General features: G+C 50.4%; 1 protein-coding gene across 1 annotated transcript in view; it reads left to right on the top strand.

The window, feature by feature from the left end:
• PRPF6 (pre-mRNA processing factor 6) overlaps positions 1–14,377 on the top strand; it is a 206,468-nt gene that overhangs the window by 61,528 nt on the left and 130,563 nt on the right. The window lies entirely within an intron of this gene.

Below are 14,377 nucleotides of genomic sequence, written 5' to 3'. Positions count from 1 at the left end.
TCCTCCGGACTGAGTTGAAGTGGGCCACCGGTGTCGACAAGGTCCTTCAGAGCTCGAGTCCATCGTGGTTTCACCCCTCCTGGACTCCCCGATGTCGCCTGCAGCTTCTGCACGCATGCCACCTCAACTGAGACTACTGTGGTAAGGAAAAACCCTACACCTAAGGACACCCCTGCACCCTTTGCTCCTGGGACTTGGAGAAAAGGACCAAAGGTCCCCCCACCCCATCCCAAAGCATCACAAGGCCTGAGCACACATGCGTGTTCAGCCCGACTGGCCTTCTGGCTATAGCCTGCAGCCTCTTTCCGCAGTGACCGATTTCCATTAAAATACATTGGGTTCCCAACTCTGTTTTGCACCCTGAACCCAGCCTCCCCCGTGGTAGTGTACTGCTGGTGCTGCCTGGAACCTTGCCCACCACTCACCTTAACTCCTGGAGATTGGTCTTGTAAGTCGCTGTACTATACCTGGTTGCAGAAGCTGTTCTTTCTTCCATATGATAACATTGCAGAACTCAGAAATTGCACTTGCTGGGGCTCTCTTAATTCTTATTGCCACTTGCCTGTTTCCCATTCTTTCCCTTGTGTCCTAAATCTGCTTCTGTTTGCCTGTCCAGCTCCCTGTCCCTAGCATGAACTCTGCCCTTCCTTTCCCCTATTTTCTGCCCTCTGCTGCTCCCTGCTTTCTTCAACCCGACCTCTCTCTCGCCTTCTACTGGGACTCCTCTCATACCTCGCCCACACTCCTCGCACATGGCTATATCAAGTGCCCAGCGCCCAAGAGTGGACTGACATTCCTTGATTGACCTGGGAATTATGTGTCTGGTGGTTGGCCTGGATGTCCATCATAGAGCTCTGCAAACTTTGAACATGAGCTTAGAAGAACGGTCAGTGAGAGAGCAGGAATGGTTGGCAAATGGGAAAGAGTCTTTGTGGCAATTATTCCTCATCACTCTTCCCACTGCTTAGATCATGTTATTGCTAAGGCCCTTCACTGCATTCCCCAAACACCAGCCATTCCTGCTCCCTCTCTGCAGTGTGTATCTGAAAGAGACAAATTAGTGATAGATTCCTTACCTTAGAATATCCCCAGGCGTCAGGCTGGATCCGGAAAGTTTTTCATCAGCAGTACCCTTGCGCGTCGGTAGGCATCGTCGTACGTCATTGGCGTCGTAGTCACCGAGATGACGTCGCTGGAGCTACTTAGACGTACCCATGCGCACTGACGTCAGTCCTTTCTTTTTCCGCGCCAGCAAGCGCAGATCCGAAGAGAGCGGTACCCCAGTCACTTTTTCACTGAGATTTTGGGGACTTTTGTCTCTGTTTTTTGAGTACTTATACTCCAGGTGCATAGGCATGCATGGTTTTAAGTCTTGCGCAGCCTGTCCCTGCATGATGTCGGAGACGGACCCGCACCATGAGTGTCTCTATTGCCTGGGGCGTGACCACGACTCCGAGTCGTGCCCCCACTGCCGGGCCATGGCTCCGAAAACATTGCGCGAACGGTCCTGAAAATGGCTAGAGGCCCGGGAGTGGGCTCCGTGCCGTTCCAGGTCCCGTGGGAAGTCAAGGGACTGGCCGAGGAGCCATCACCACCATTCGAAGTCTTCGCACTCTGAGTCAGCTAGGGCGAAGCACAAGAAGTCGAAGAAGCGCCGTCGCTCTTCACCTTTCCCTAGCCGGTCGTGCGACGCAGCTGAGGGTGCAGATGGTGCCGCCGGCGAAGCCTCCGCAGTTGCCGATGGCCTACCCGCTCTTTCCGGGTCCATCTTCGACTCCGGCCCAGCTGCAGGAGTTTGTCAGCCATGGCACGTGTCTTCGGACCGTCCGGCCCCGCTGGTGTGTCTTTGGGCCCCACGGGCCTGACTGGGGGTCCTCGTGCTTCGATGTCGCCGGCTCTGGCCCTGTCGTCGTCGACAACTTCGGTCTCAACGCTGAGAGTCCCCCATGGATCCAGGCATGGATCCCCGTCCATGTCGGTTGGCCCTGTACGACCTTCATCGAGGGCGCCGGCCCTGGCCGCAGTCCCGGTTGACACCGTCCCTGGCTTTCTCCCCGACGTGGAGCCGACGCCGAAAGGCAATGAAAACAAATAGTTTCTTACCTGTTGATGTAGTTTTGCAGCTTGCAGACTTTTCTGGATTCACTAACGAACCCACCCTCCTCTGCCAAAGGAAGATAACCATAAGGAGTACAAATACAAACAAAGGACAACAAAAACAAAAAAAATCCGAAGATGGATACCAAAGGTGGGGCTTCCGGAGGAAGTCCATCGACGTCACAGAAAGGCACCAAATGCTACTACGTCGTCAACGCCCAACAGCAGCATAAAACAAGCATTGGCATGGCCAATAGGTCTCGCATTTGGGACCTTATAAGTATTTAGTTATGCAGCACATTATCCTTGGTGCAACATCAACTGTTGCGTGGCTAAACACTTATAAGGTTCCAAAGGCAAGACCTATTGGCTATGCCGATGCTTGTTATTTTTGGTTCTTGGGGGAAACCGGGGTAGTGCCAGGAGGGTCACGGGTGAGTGGCAGCGAGGTGAGGAGTGAATGCCAGGAGGGACAAGGGTGACTGTCAGGCCATGGGGGTGAAGGGTGAGTGCCAGAGAGGTGAGGAGTGATTGCCAGGGAGATGAGACGTAAGAGTCAGGAGGGTCAAGGGTGAGTGCCAGGGAGCGGAAGGGTGAGTGCAAGGGGTGAAGGGTAGCTGCCAGGCCAGGGGGGTGAAGGGCTAGTGCCAGGGAGAGGAAGGTTGAGTGCCATGGAGGTGAGATGTAAGAGTCAGGAGGGTCAAAGGTGAGTGCCAGGGAGCGGAAGGGTGAGTGCAAGGGGTGAAGGGTAGCTGCCAGGCCCGGGGGATGAAGGGCTAGTGCCATGGAGGGGAAGGGTGAGTGCCAAGGGGCGAGTAGTGAAAGCCAGAAGGGACATGGGTGAGTGTCAAGGAGGTGAAGGATATGTGCCAGGGAGGGGAAGTATGAGTACCAGGAGGGTCGAGGGTGAGTGTCATGGAGGTGACAGTTGAGTGTCACGGAGAGTCAATGCTGAGTGCCAGAGAGGGAGAAGGGTGAGTGCCAGGTGCGAGGAGTGGCTGCCAGGCCTGAGGGGTGAAGGGTGAGTGCCAGGGAGGTGAGGGGTGAGTGACAGACTGCAAACAGTAGTGAGCTGGGGTCTAGTAGGCGGTGCGGAGATCATCACCCAGTGTGTGCCAGGCTGGGACGCACCAGTGCCAGGCCAGACTTGGGTGGATGCAAGAACCTCTGAAAGGCGGGTGCCAAGTCACTCGTAACCTTAGTACCGGAGTGGGGTGCGCAGGGGAGAGTAACATCTTCAAACAAGAAACTATTGAAAACCCTGAAAACTCCACTTTATCGTCTTGCCACCTTATGGAGAAAATAATTAGCAAATGAATGGGCTTACGTAGCGGACTTGCAGCTTGTTACAGCAACTTGTTGAGATATAGTTTGCATTGCAAATAAGCCAAAGCTAACACAATATGAATTAGTAATGGTAAGATTCGCAATGTACTTGCAACAAATTGAAAAAGCATCCCAGAATTGAACCGAGGATGCCGAATAATAAAAAATGGGGGCAATATTTGTCTCCTTTTCACTGCTGACAGCCCAAAAAACAGGGTGTTGTGGAGGACTCCGATTCTGGGGGAAACAGAATTTTTAAAAGACTCAATTTTTCATAAAACACTTTTTTTTTTAAACAACTCTTTTGAAAACACTAGCGTATAGTGCCATGCGAGTGCCACTGCCCTTTTCCTAAGACACAACCTCTGTGAAACAAACCGATTGGAATAACTGTTTGCTGTTTAAAACTAAGTGGAGCACGAATGCCGTTTAGTATTCTGGTTATTGCTTGAAGGAAGGATAAGAAACCTGGTTACCTTTGTCTGTACCACTGATATCTATGTGGATCGGAGAACATGCATTGAGTGGTATGGTTGACAGGAGATGTGCAGGCTGCTTAAATATTGTAGAGATTGGATTGTCAAGCACTAGGAAACAAGAGTGAATGCTGAATTAAACTAGAAACGTGAACACTTTCACGGCGAATGCGGCCGTGAAAGTAAACTGATTGCGATCGCGTGAAACTGATAGCTATCTCACTACCTGGCTGAGAAGAGGCTGATAGGCAGTGAGTGGGGTGTGTGTGTGTGTGTGGGTGGTTGTGGTTGTGTGTCGTTTTGTGTGTGTGGTTGTATGTTTATGTGGTTGTGTGTGTGTGGTTGTGTGTGTGGTGTTTTTGTGGTTGTGTGTTTTTGTGGGTGTGTGTGAGGTTGTGTGTGGTTGCGGTTGTGTGTGTGGTTGTTGGTGTGTGGTTGTGTGTGTGTGTGGTTGTTTGTGTGGTTGGGTGTGGTTGTGTGTTTGTGGGTGTGGTTATGTGTGTGGTCGTGGTTGGGCGTGTGTGGTTGTGGTTGGGCGTGTGTGTGTGGTTGTGTGTGTGGGTGGGTGTATGGTTGTGGTTGTGTGTGGTTTTGTTTTTTTGTGGGTGTGTGTTTGTGTTTTTTTGTGGGTGTGATTGTGTGGTTGTGTGTGTAGTTGTGTGTGTATGTGGTTGGGTGTGGTTGTGGGTGTGGTTGGGTTGGGTGTGGTGTGGGTGTGGTTGTGTGTGTGGTTGTGGTTAGGTGTGTGTGTGGTTGTGTGGTTGTGTGTGTGATGGTTGTGTGTGTGGTTGTGTGTGTGTGTCATTGTGGGTGTGTGGGTGTGGTTGTTTGTGTGTGTGGTTGTGTTTGTGTGGGTGTGGTTGGGTGGGTGTGGTGTTGTGGGTGTGTGGTTGTGTGTGGTTGTGGGTGTGTGGTTATGGGTATGTGGTTATGGGTGTGTTTGTGGGTGTGTGTTTGTGTGTGGGGTTGTTTGTGTGTGTGGTTGTTTGTGTGTTTCTGTGTGTGGGTGTGTGGGTGTGGGTGTGTGGTTGTGGTTGGGTGTGTGTGGTTGGGTGTGTGTGATTGGGTGTGTGTGTGTGGTTGTGTGTATTTGTGGGTGTGGTTGTTTGTGTGGTTGGGTGTGGTTGTGTGGTTTTGGTTGGGTGTGTGGTTGTGGTTGGGTGTGTGGTTGTGTGTGTGTGGTTAGGTGTGTGGTTGTGTGTGTGTGTGTGGTTGTGTGTATGTGGTTGTGTGTGTGGGTGTGGTTGTGTGTGTCTGGTTGTGGGTGTAGTTGTGTGTGTGGTGTGGGTGTGGTTGGGTGTGGTGTGTGTGTGGTTGGGTGTGTGGTTGTGTTTGTGGGTGTGGTTGTGTGTTTGTGGGTGTGGTTGGGTGTGGTTGTGTGTGTGTGGTTGTGTGTGATTGGGTGTGGTTGTGTGTGGTTGTGGGTGTGCTTGTGTGTGGTTGTATGTGTGGTTTGTGTGGTTGTGTGTGTGGGTATGTGGTTGTGAGTGCGGTTGTGTGTGTGGTTGGGTGGTTGTGTGTTTGGTTGTGTGTGTGTGGTTGTGTGTCTTTGTGTGGTTGTGTGTGTGGCTATGTGGTTGTGTTTGTGTGTGGTTGGGTGGGTGTGGTGTTGTGGGTGTGTGGTTATGGGTGTTTGTTTGTGGGTGTGTGTTTGTGTGTGTGGTTGTTTGTGTGTGGTTGTTTGTGTGTTTCTGTGTGTGGGTGTGTGGTTGTGGTTGGGTGTGTGTGGTTGGGTGTGTGTGTGGTTGTGTGTGTGTATTTGTGGGTGTGGTTGTTTGTGTGGTTGGGTGTGGTTTGTGTGGTTGGGTGTGGTTGTGTGTGGTTGTGGTTGGGTGTGTGGTTGTGGTTAGGTGTGTGGTTGTGTGTGGTTAGGTGTGTGGTTGTGTGTGTGTGTGGTTAGGTGTGTGGTTGTGTGTATGTGGTTGTGTGTGTGGTTGTGTGTGTGGGTGTGGTTGTGGTTGTGTGTGTCTGGGTGTGGTTGTGTGTGTGGTGTGGGTGTGGTTGTGGGTGTTGTTTGGGTGTGGTTGGGTGTGGTTGTGGGGTTGTGTGTGGTTGGGTGTGTGGTTGTGTTTGTGGGTGTGGTTGTCTGGTTGTGTGTGTGGTTGTGTGTGTGTGTGTGTGGTTGTGTGTGTTTGTGTGTGTGTGTGGTTGTGTGTGATTGGGTGTGCTTGTGTGTGGTTGTATGTGTGGTTGTGTGTGTGGGTATGTGGTTCTGTGTGTAGTTGTGTGTGGGTATGTGGTTGTGAGTGCGGTTGTGGTTGTGTGTGTGGTTGGGTGGTTGTGTGTTTGGTTGTGTGTGTGTGTGGTTGTGTGTCTTTGTGTGGTTGTGTGTGTTTTTGTGTGGTTGTGTGTGTGTTTGTGTGGTTGTGTGTGTGGTTGTGTGGTTGTGTGTGTGGTTGTGTGTGGGTATGTGGTTGTGTGTGTGGTTGGGTGTGGTGTGTGGGTGTAGTTTTGTGTGTGTGTTTGTGTGTGGTTGTGTGTGTGTGGGGGGGGTTTGTGTGTGGGACAGTAATACTAAAAGCATCTCAAAATAAAGGAACACAAACATCGAGTTTGGAGAAAGAGAAAGCAAGTTGTAAGTCAAACGGGCGCAGCAAAGCATTGACACAACAACAAAACAAGATCACTTAGAGAAGACTGAGTGCTGATAATGGATACACACAGCCCATCATCTTGAGAGTTCGATTGCAGCCAATGTGCACTCAAACCTGCCCCCTTCTTGTGAGTTGCACCCCATATTTCATGAGTTATAACTGTTGTACCCACCATAGCGCTTTGAGATCTAAAGCGCAACATAGGTCTAATCGACTAACCAGTCGCCAACATGCTTTGCTTTTAAAGAGAATGTGCCAAAAGTTTCCTCATCATATCCTCATGAAAGCGCCAACAAAAAGACTCCCTGAATGGTGCAACGGACATGAAGCAGCCGCTGCGATCAGAAATAAACACTGTGAACGTTGTCCAGTTTCACTGTAACATTTCCTTAATGTTCCTTAAGTCACAAAACAGTAATACTAAAAGCATCTCATAATAAAGGAACACAAACATTGAGTTTGTGGAAAGAGAAAGCACGTTGAGGCAGCGATGGTAGAGAAATTTAAGGTGGGCATGATATTGCCTGACGGAGATGCACCCACTGGGAGAATCCCGAACGCTTGTAAGCGCGAGGGCGGAGGCAGGGAGCAAGCAAGAGGAAAGACAGATGGCGCTGAGGGCTGGCGGTTCGCACATGCACGCTCGCTTGAACGCAAGCTTGTTGCCAGCCAGCAGCACTTTGAAAACTCACCTACTAAAGTCTCTCTGAGCAGAGCATGTGTGCTGACTCAGCGAGACCTAAAAAGAGAAACAAATACAACAATTCCGGACCCAACCACTAGATGTCAGAATAATGCACAGCATAGTGAACCCAGAAAAGTCTTCAAGCTGCAAAACTACACTGACAGGTAAGAAACTATTCGTTTTGCCTCATACTGGTTAGTAAATCTAGTAAAGCACTTAACTGTTAGGTTCTGGATCCGGTGACTGTAATAGGAGTGCAGTGTGGCTAAACCTTACTCACTTTCTGGGGCACCGCCCACTAGCCAAACTCTTCCTCAGATTGCTCTAGACCACCTTATGCTCTTCAAAGTTGTATTAAACCTCCGTGCTTTCCTTTTGGTTGAAGGAGTAGTTTACACCACTAGGACTAATTTCAGCTGTCAGATGACACAGGCCTTACGGAAAAAAATTAGAGTAGATTCTATGAGGATAATTTATGACAACAGTACAATATTGAGCCCCACTCTTTCAAAGGGAATTCCCACCAGTGGCAGTAGTAACAGACCAGTCCTGGTTTGACCCTTTAATCTGGCAAGTTGTGCAGAACTGCTCAATGTCCATGCCATGACAATAGAACATGGTTGCAAACCTTTCCTTTTTAGGTCTCGTGACCTATCAATGCGCATGCGCATTGAGAGAAGCGAGACTATAGGGCTTTAAACAAAGTTTAACTAACTGTGGCGATTTGGTGCTGTGCCCGTGCGCTTTTAGGTCAATGCGCAAGCGCATTGACCTAAAATGCGCGTGCACATCATCAAATCGCCATCTGTTCCCAAAGCCACACTCCTCCCACACCTTTGAAGTGAAGCTTAGCTTCACTTCAAAGGCCCCGGCTGCTTCACACCCTCATGCCGCTCTCCCCGCTCCGCCCCCTCCCCTGCCCGCCGTGTGTCTCCCCTTCGGTGTCTTAAGTTGTTGTGTGCAATCTCAACAATGACCTGGACCTATTGTCTGTTTTAGTTATGTTTTTGTGGGTAACAAAGTTGCTGTTTCATAGATGAGTCTGTAAACATATAGTCTGTTCATTAGACCAGTTTTCATTCTTGTGAGAATCAGTACCGCTTCATATGCATCTCCAGGCTGGTTGCAAAGAGCACTGCCAGGAACCAATCATAGCAGCGTTAGTGTGATTTTAGTGCATCAAACTACTATAGCACTTTATTGCGTAAAAATGTTTATTTCTAAAGGTTTTTTTTGTTAACAGTTTTACATCCTAATATTGCACGTCATCTAATAACCCTCTTCACACTCTATTATGAATCCAGAGCAGGAGAGTCTGGCCTGGATTCCCTCTTGCCTTAACTTCTTTCCCTGCATGCCTCCTCTCTCTGGCTATAGCCTACTCTGTTTAACGTAATCATTTAATGTATTTATCCAAATTGCCAACGCGTAATTTCATGAGCCTCATCCTTGCCGCCTTTGAACCCCTATCCGTATGATCATTATTCTTGTTTGTCGCCCTGCCCTTTGCTTAGTCACTATACCTGTCTTCTGTTTCATGCTCCCCCTCTGCCCTTTCTGTCCTGAGAGCAGTTTACTTGGTAGTGGAAGACGGTACTTGAAGGTAATCAGCAGAAGTCCTTCCCAAGCTGCCCTCGTGTCCTTGTCATTCCTCTCTCTACCTGTACTGGAGCTCGAAGCCATCTCCTCTGCGTTCGGCTCCGTTCTGATTACCTCCTAGTCCTCCACATCACCTGTTCTTTCACTTTCGCTTTCTCGTTATATGCCCATATACATCTCCCCTCACACTCACCCTCACCCTCACCCTCACCCTCGCTCACCCTCACCCTCACCTTCACTCACCCTCACCCTCGCTCACCCTCACCTTCACTCACCCTCACCCTCACTCACCCTCAACCCCTCACCCTCACCCACCCTCACTCACCCTCAACCCCTCACCCTCACTCACCCTCACCCCCTCACCCCCACCCTCACTCACCCTCATTCACCCCCACCCTCACTCACCCTCACCCACCCTCACCCACCCTCACCCACCCTCACCCACCCTCGACCCCTCACCCTCACTCACCCTCACTCACCCTCACTCACCCTCACTCACCCTCACTCACCCTCACCCTCACTCACCCTCAACCCCTCACCCTCACTCACCCTCACTCACCCTCAACCCCTCACCCTCACTCACCCTCAACCCCTCACCCTCACTCACCCTCAACCCCTCACCCTCAACCCCTCACTCACCCTCACTCACTCACCCTCACTCACCCTCAACCCCTCACCCTCACTCACCCTCACCCTCACTCACCCTCACCCTCGCTCCCCCTCACCTTCACTCACCCTCACCCTCGCTCACCCTCACTCACCCTCACTCACCCTCACCCTCACTCACCCTCAACCCCTCACCCTCACTCACCCTCAACCCCTCACCCTCACTCACCCTCCCTCACCCACCCTCACCCTCACTCACCCTCAACCCCTCACCCTCACTCACCCTCATTCACCCTCACTCACCCTCACTCACCCTCAACCCCTCACCCTCACTCACCCTCACTCACCCTCACTCACCCTCACCCTCACTCACCATCACCGTCACTCACCCTCACCCTCACTCACCCTCAACCCCTCACCCTCACTCACCCTCAACCCCTCACCCTCACTCACCCTCAACCCCTCACTCACCCTCACCCTCACTCACCCTCACTCACCCTCAACCCCTCACCCTCAACCCCTCACTCACCCTCACTCACCCTCACTCACCCTCACTCACCCTCAAACCCTCACCATCACTCACCCTCACCCTCACTCACCCACTCACCCTCAACCCCTCACCCACCCTCACCCACCCTCAACCCCTCACCCTCACCCACCCTCACCCTCTCTCACCCTCAACCCCTCACACTCACTCACCCTCAACCCCTCACCCTCACCCACCCTCACCCTCACTCACCCTCAACCCCTCACCCTCAACCCCTCACCCTCAACCCCTCACCCTCAACCCCTCACCCTCACTCACCCTCACCCACCCTCAACCCCTCACCCTCACTCACCCTCACTCACCCTCAACGCCTCACCCTCACCCACCCACCCTCACTCACCCTCACTCACCCTCACTCACCCTCACTCACCCTCACTCACCCTCACCCTCACTCACCCTCACTCACCCTCACTCACCCTCACCCTCACTCACCCTCACTCACCCTCAACCCCTCACCCTCAACCCCTCACCCTCACTCACCCTCAACCCCTCACCCTCACTCACCTTCACTCACCCTCACCCTCACTCACCCTCACTCACCCTCACCCTCACTCACCCTCACTCACCCTCACTCACCCTCACTCACCCTCACTCACCCTCACCCTCCCTCACCCTCACTCACCCTCACCCTCCCTCACCCTCCCTCACCCTCACTCACCCTCACTCACCCTCAACCCCTCACCCTCACTCACCCTCAACCCCTCACCCTCACTCACCCTCACTCACCCTCACCCTCACTCACCCTCAACCCCTCACCCTCACTCACCCTCAACCCCTCACCCTCACTCACCCTCAACCCCTCACCCTCAGCCCCTCACTCACCCTCACTCACCCTCCACCCCTCACCCTCACTCACCCTCACTCACCCTCAACCCCTCACCCACCCTCACCCTCACTCACCCTCAACCCCTCACCCTCAACCCCTCACCCTCACTCACCCTCAACCCCTCACCCTCACTCACCCTCAACCCCTCACCCTCAACCCCTCACCCTCACTCACCCTCACCCTCACCCACCCTCAACACCTCACCCTCACTCACCCTCAACCCCTCACCCACCCTCAACCCCTCACCCTCAACCCCTCACCCACCCTCAACCCCTCACCCTCACCCTCAACCCCTCACCCTCACCCTCACTCACCCTCACAACACATATTGTGTTACAATAGGTGTCACATTTGCGAAAGATAAAACTATTGGCATTGTAAATAACAAAGCTATTAATTTCGCTATTTTCAAAACAAGCACATAAATAAAAAATGTGTTCTTTACAATACCAATAGCTCAAACTTTCCTAATGCGAGACCTATTGCATTGCTGTGCTTCTCTCCCCTGCTGCACTCTCCTGCTCTCTAGAGATGTGGCCTAACGACCAGAGCTGCCATCTAAGTCACGTAAATACAAAACATGTTGCATTCCAAATGCTATAGGTGTCACATTCGCGAAAGTTATAACTATTGGCATTGTAAATGACAAAGCTAGCAATTTTAAAAACCAACAAATAAATAAAATGTCATTTACAAGACCAATAACTCCAACTTTTCGAATGCGAGACCTATTGCATTTCCAATGCTTGTTTAGCCCTGGGTGCCTCGCCATGGGTGCCTATTGGACTAACTGCATCAGGAAGTTCCTTTGCATCTGGAAGCAGGGGCAAATAAAGTGTGTTTGCTGGCTCCAAGCTCAAGACCAGATGGCTCACTGAACAGGAGACCATCATTCTACACAGCTTTGAAGAGCCCAGCTGCTATCTCTTTGTGCCTGATGTGATGGCCACAGCCTGAATTGACCTTGCAAAACCAGCAGCCTTTTCTTTACCAGACTGCCTAACAAGTTACAAGGGTTCTCCTATCCTAAAAAAAAATAATAATACTCAGACCAGTCTGATACCAATAATTACCGCCCCATCACCAACATCCCAACTTTGGCAAAACTCTTACAACATTTGTACACTTACAGCTTCCAAATCACATTGTGCAGTTCCTGACTCCAGTCAGAACTGGTTGCTCCTCTCGCAGCTCGCCCCAGCCATTTGGTGCCAGCGACCTGCATCCTGCCCTGCCTTCCTGCCCTGCCATCTTGCACCCTGCCACTGTGCCTGGTATCGTTGCCTGCATTGTGCCTGCGACCGCATTTTGTGCCCAAAACCACCTAGCCTTCAGAAAACAGCTTAAAACCTGGATATTCGATAAGTAAACCCCCCCCCCCCTCCTCCCCAAGCGCCTTGAGACCCTTTGGGTATGTAGTGCGCTATATAAATCTTAACTTGAACTCCTTGACCAATGCCAATTAGGTTTTTAACCAAGCCATTGTACTGAAACCACCATGATGCACATTGTTGACGATGCCCTTTGTTCACTCTACCAAAATTAATCATGCCTCCTAATTCCACTTGACTAGTCAGCGACGTTTCACACTATCATTCATGATTCCCTCTTAAGTCTTCTAGAACACAGGATTGATCTCTCCGGCACAGTTTTTAAATGGTTCTCGTCTTTCCTACATAACAGATCTCAGCACATCCTACTCAACCACCTGCTCTCTGACCATTCGCCAGTGACGTTGGGCGTACCCCAAGGCTCTGCTTTCTCCCCGACACTGTTTAACCTATACATGCAGCCGCTAATGCAAATCTTCAGTCTCACCCACATCTCCTACTATATGTGTGCGGACGATACTCAACTCTACATGAAAATCACTTTGCCTGAAGACATAATACCTTCAGTCTAACCTTGACAGAAACGCAACACAGGCTAACTCAAAATAACCTCAAACTCAATGCCCTAAAAACTGAATTCTTATTTATCTCGCTGCCCTCCATCACCCCTAATATCACAGACTGGATTCCACATCTTACTACTTTTAACTGCACCCCACACATAGTTGCCTCTGCTAAATCCCTCGGTCTAAACTTGGTCAAAACCCTCTCCATGCAAAAACACATTGCCGCCACCAGGGGTGCGAACCGGAATTTTAAACCTTTCCTCCTTCCGGCAGACCTCAAGACAGCGGTTCCAGCTCTTTTACTACCAAAACTAGACTATGGTAACTGTACCCATGCATGCCTCCTGAAAACATCACTTGCACCACTGAAGGCCACACTGCATGCAGCAGCTAGGCTCAACACAGGATTTAAAAAAATCACGGTACCCCAGACCTTCTCTGAATTGGCTACCTTGTGAGATTGAGATCCAACTCAGCATTGCATGTATGACTTCTAAAGCGTTGCACCACAATACCCCTTTCTACCTGGCCCAGAAACTGACTCTCTCGGGTGGAAACCGATCTTCAGAAGTACAAGCTCCCTACTATTCAAGCCACAAAAGTTAAAGAAAAATAAATCCTTCTCTGGAACTGCTCTCAGAATCTGGAACGCCCTCCTGAGATCAGGTGCAGCCCTTCCACATCCCTCTTCAAGAACAAAGTAAAAATTCTATTATCCAGCAAATTCACCACTCACTGATGACTTACCCCCTTCTCTTCTTGATTGGCTCCCCACCTGAGTCTTGCATTGTTCTTGCTCCAAAGTCACTCATTCAGTCACACTACATTCCCCGCCCTTCGGACTACACTCAGACTGGGAATTATGTTAGACTATGTCTTCTGATCTCTCTTCTACCCATCTGTGCATGCAAATATTGTTTTCCATCATATATGACATGTTTGTATAATAGATCAGTCTGTACTATATTTTTATTATTATTTGTCTGTTTTGCTAGAAGGGTCTTGTTCGCGCTATATAAAGCGCTTCTATAAATAAGAGTATTATCAATTGGGTAAACAATTGCACAGTTTAGGGAAATAGATCTGGCACTGGGGACCTGGAAAGCAGGAACCAAGTGCACTTTCTGTAAACATTTCATCAAATACCAGGCAAAAAGTATGACTTCCCTACACGTTCCACATGGAAAATGCTGAGGCTTATATTGTCGGGATTCGACATTACTAGCTATGGACTAATGGAGCATCCATGGTTTTGGTTATGTGCCTCCTTTTCATAAGCCACTAACTTAATGGTGGCTTCTAGGTGGACAGTCTGAGAATGATTCAAAATGGCATCCACAATCGGCAGCCTAATGAGGTTTTTCCCCTGCAGATTGTCTAAGTCTGTGTTCCTTACGCCAGGCATCATCCTCTCGCATCACCCACCTGGAACTGTACTTTTACCATGGGAGAACTTCCCTCAATCAACTAATGCATCCTTGGCCATGCTTGCACAGGGTGCAGATTATCGGTAAAGAGTAATAAGGTTCACCATTCAGCACATCCCCAGATTCACATGGCTAGCTTTATTGTGGTGTGAAAGATTAGACTTGTTATCTGAGCAACTGGATTTGCATCCGTGATGGGGCTCTCTCTGTAGATATCTCTGTTAATGCCACATCTAAAGCAACCACCGTCCTTAGAAGGGGGTGTAGTGTGGTTGCCTCCATCCCCTGCTGAAAGGA

Source organism: Lissotriton helveticus, chromosome 7 (assembly GCF_964261635.1).
Source record: "Lissotriton helveticus chromosome 7, aLisHel1.1, whole genome shotgun sequence".
Taxonomy (NCBI): domain Eukaryota; kingdom Metazoa; phylum Chordata; class Amphibia; order Caudata; family Salamandridae; genus Lissotriton; species Lissotriton helveticus.
This window is presented reverse-complemented; position numbering and strand designations above follow the sequence as displayed.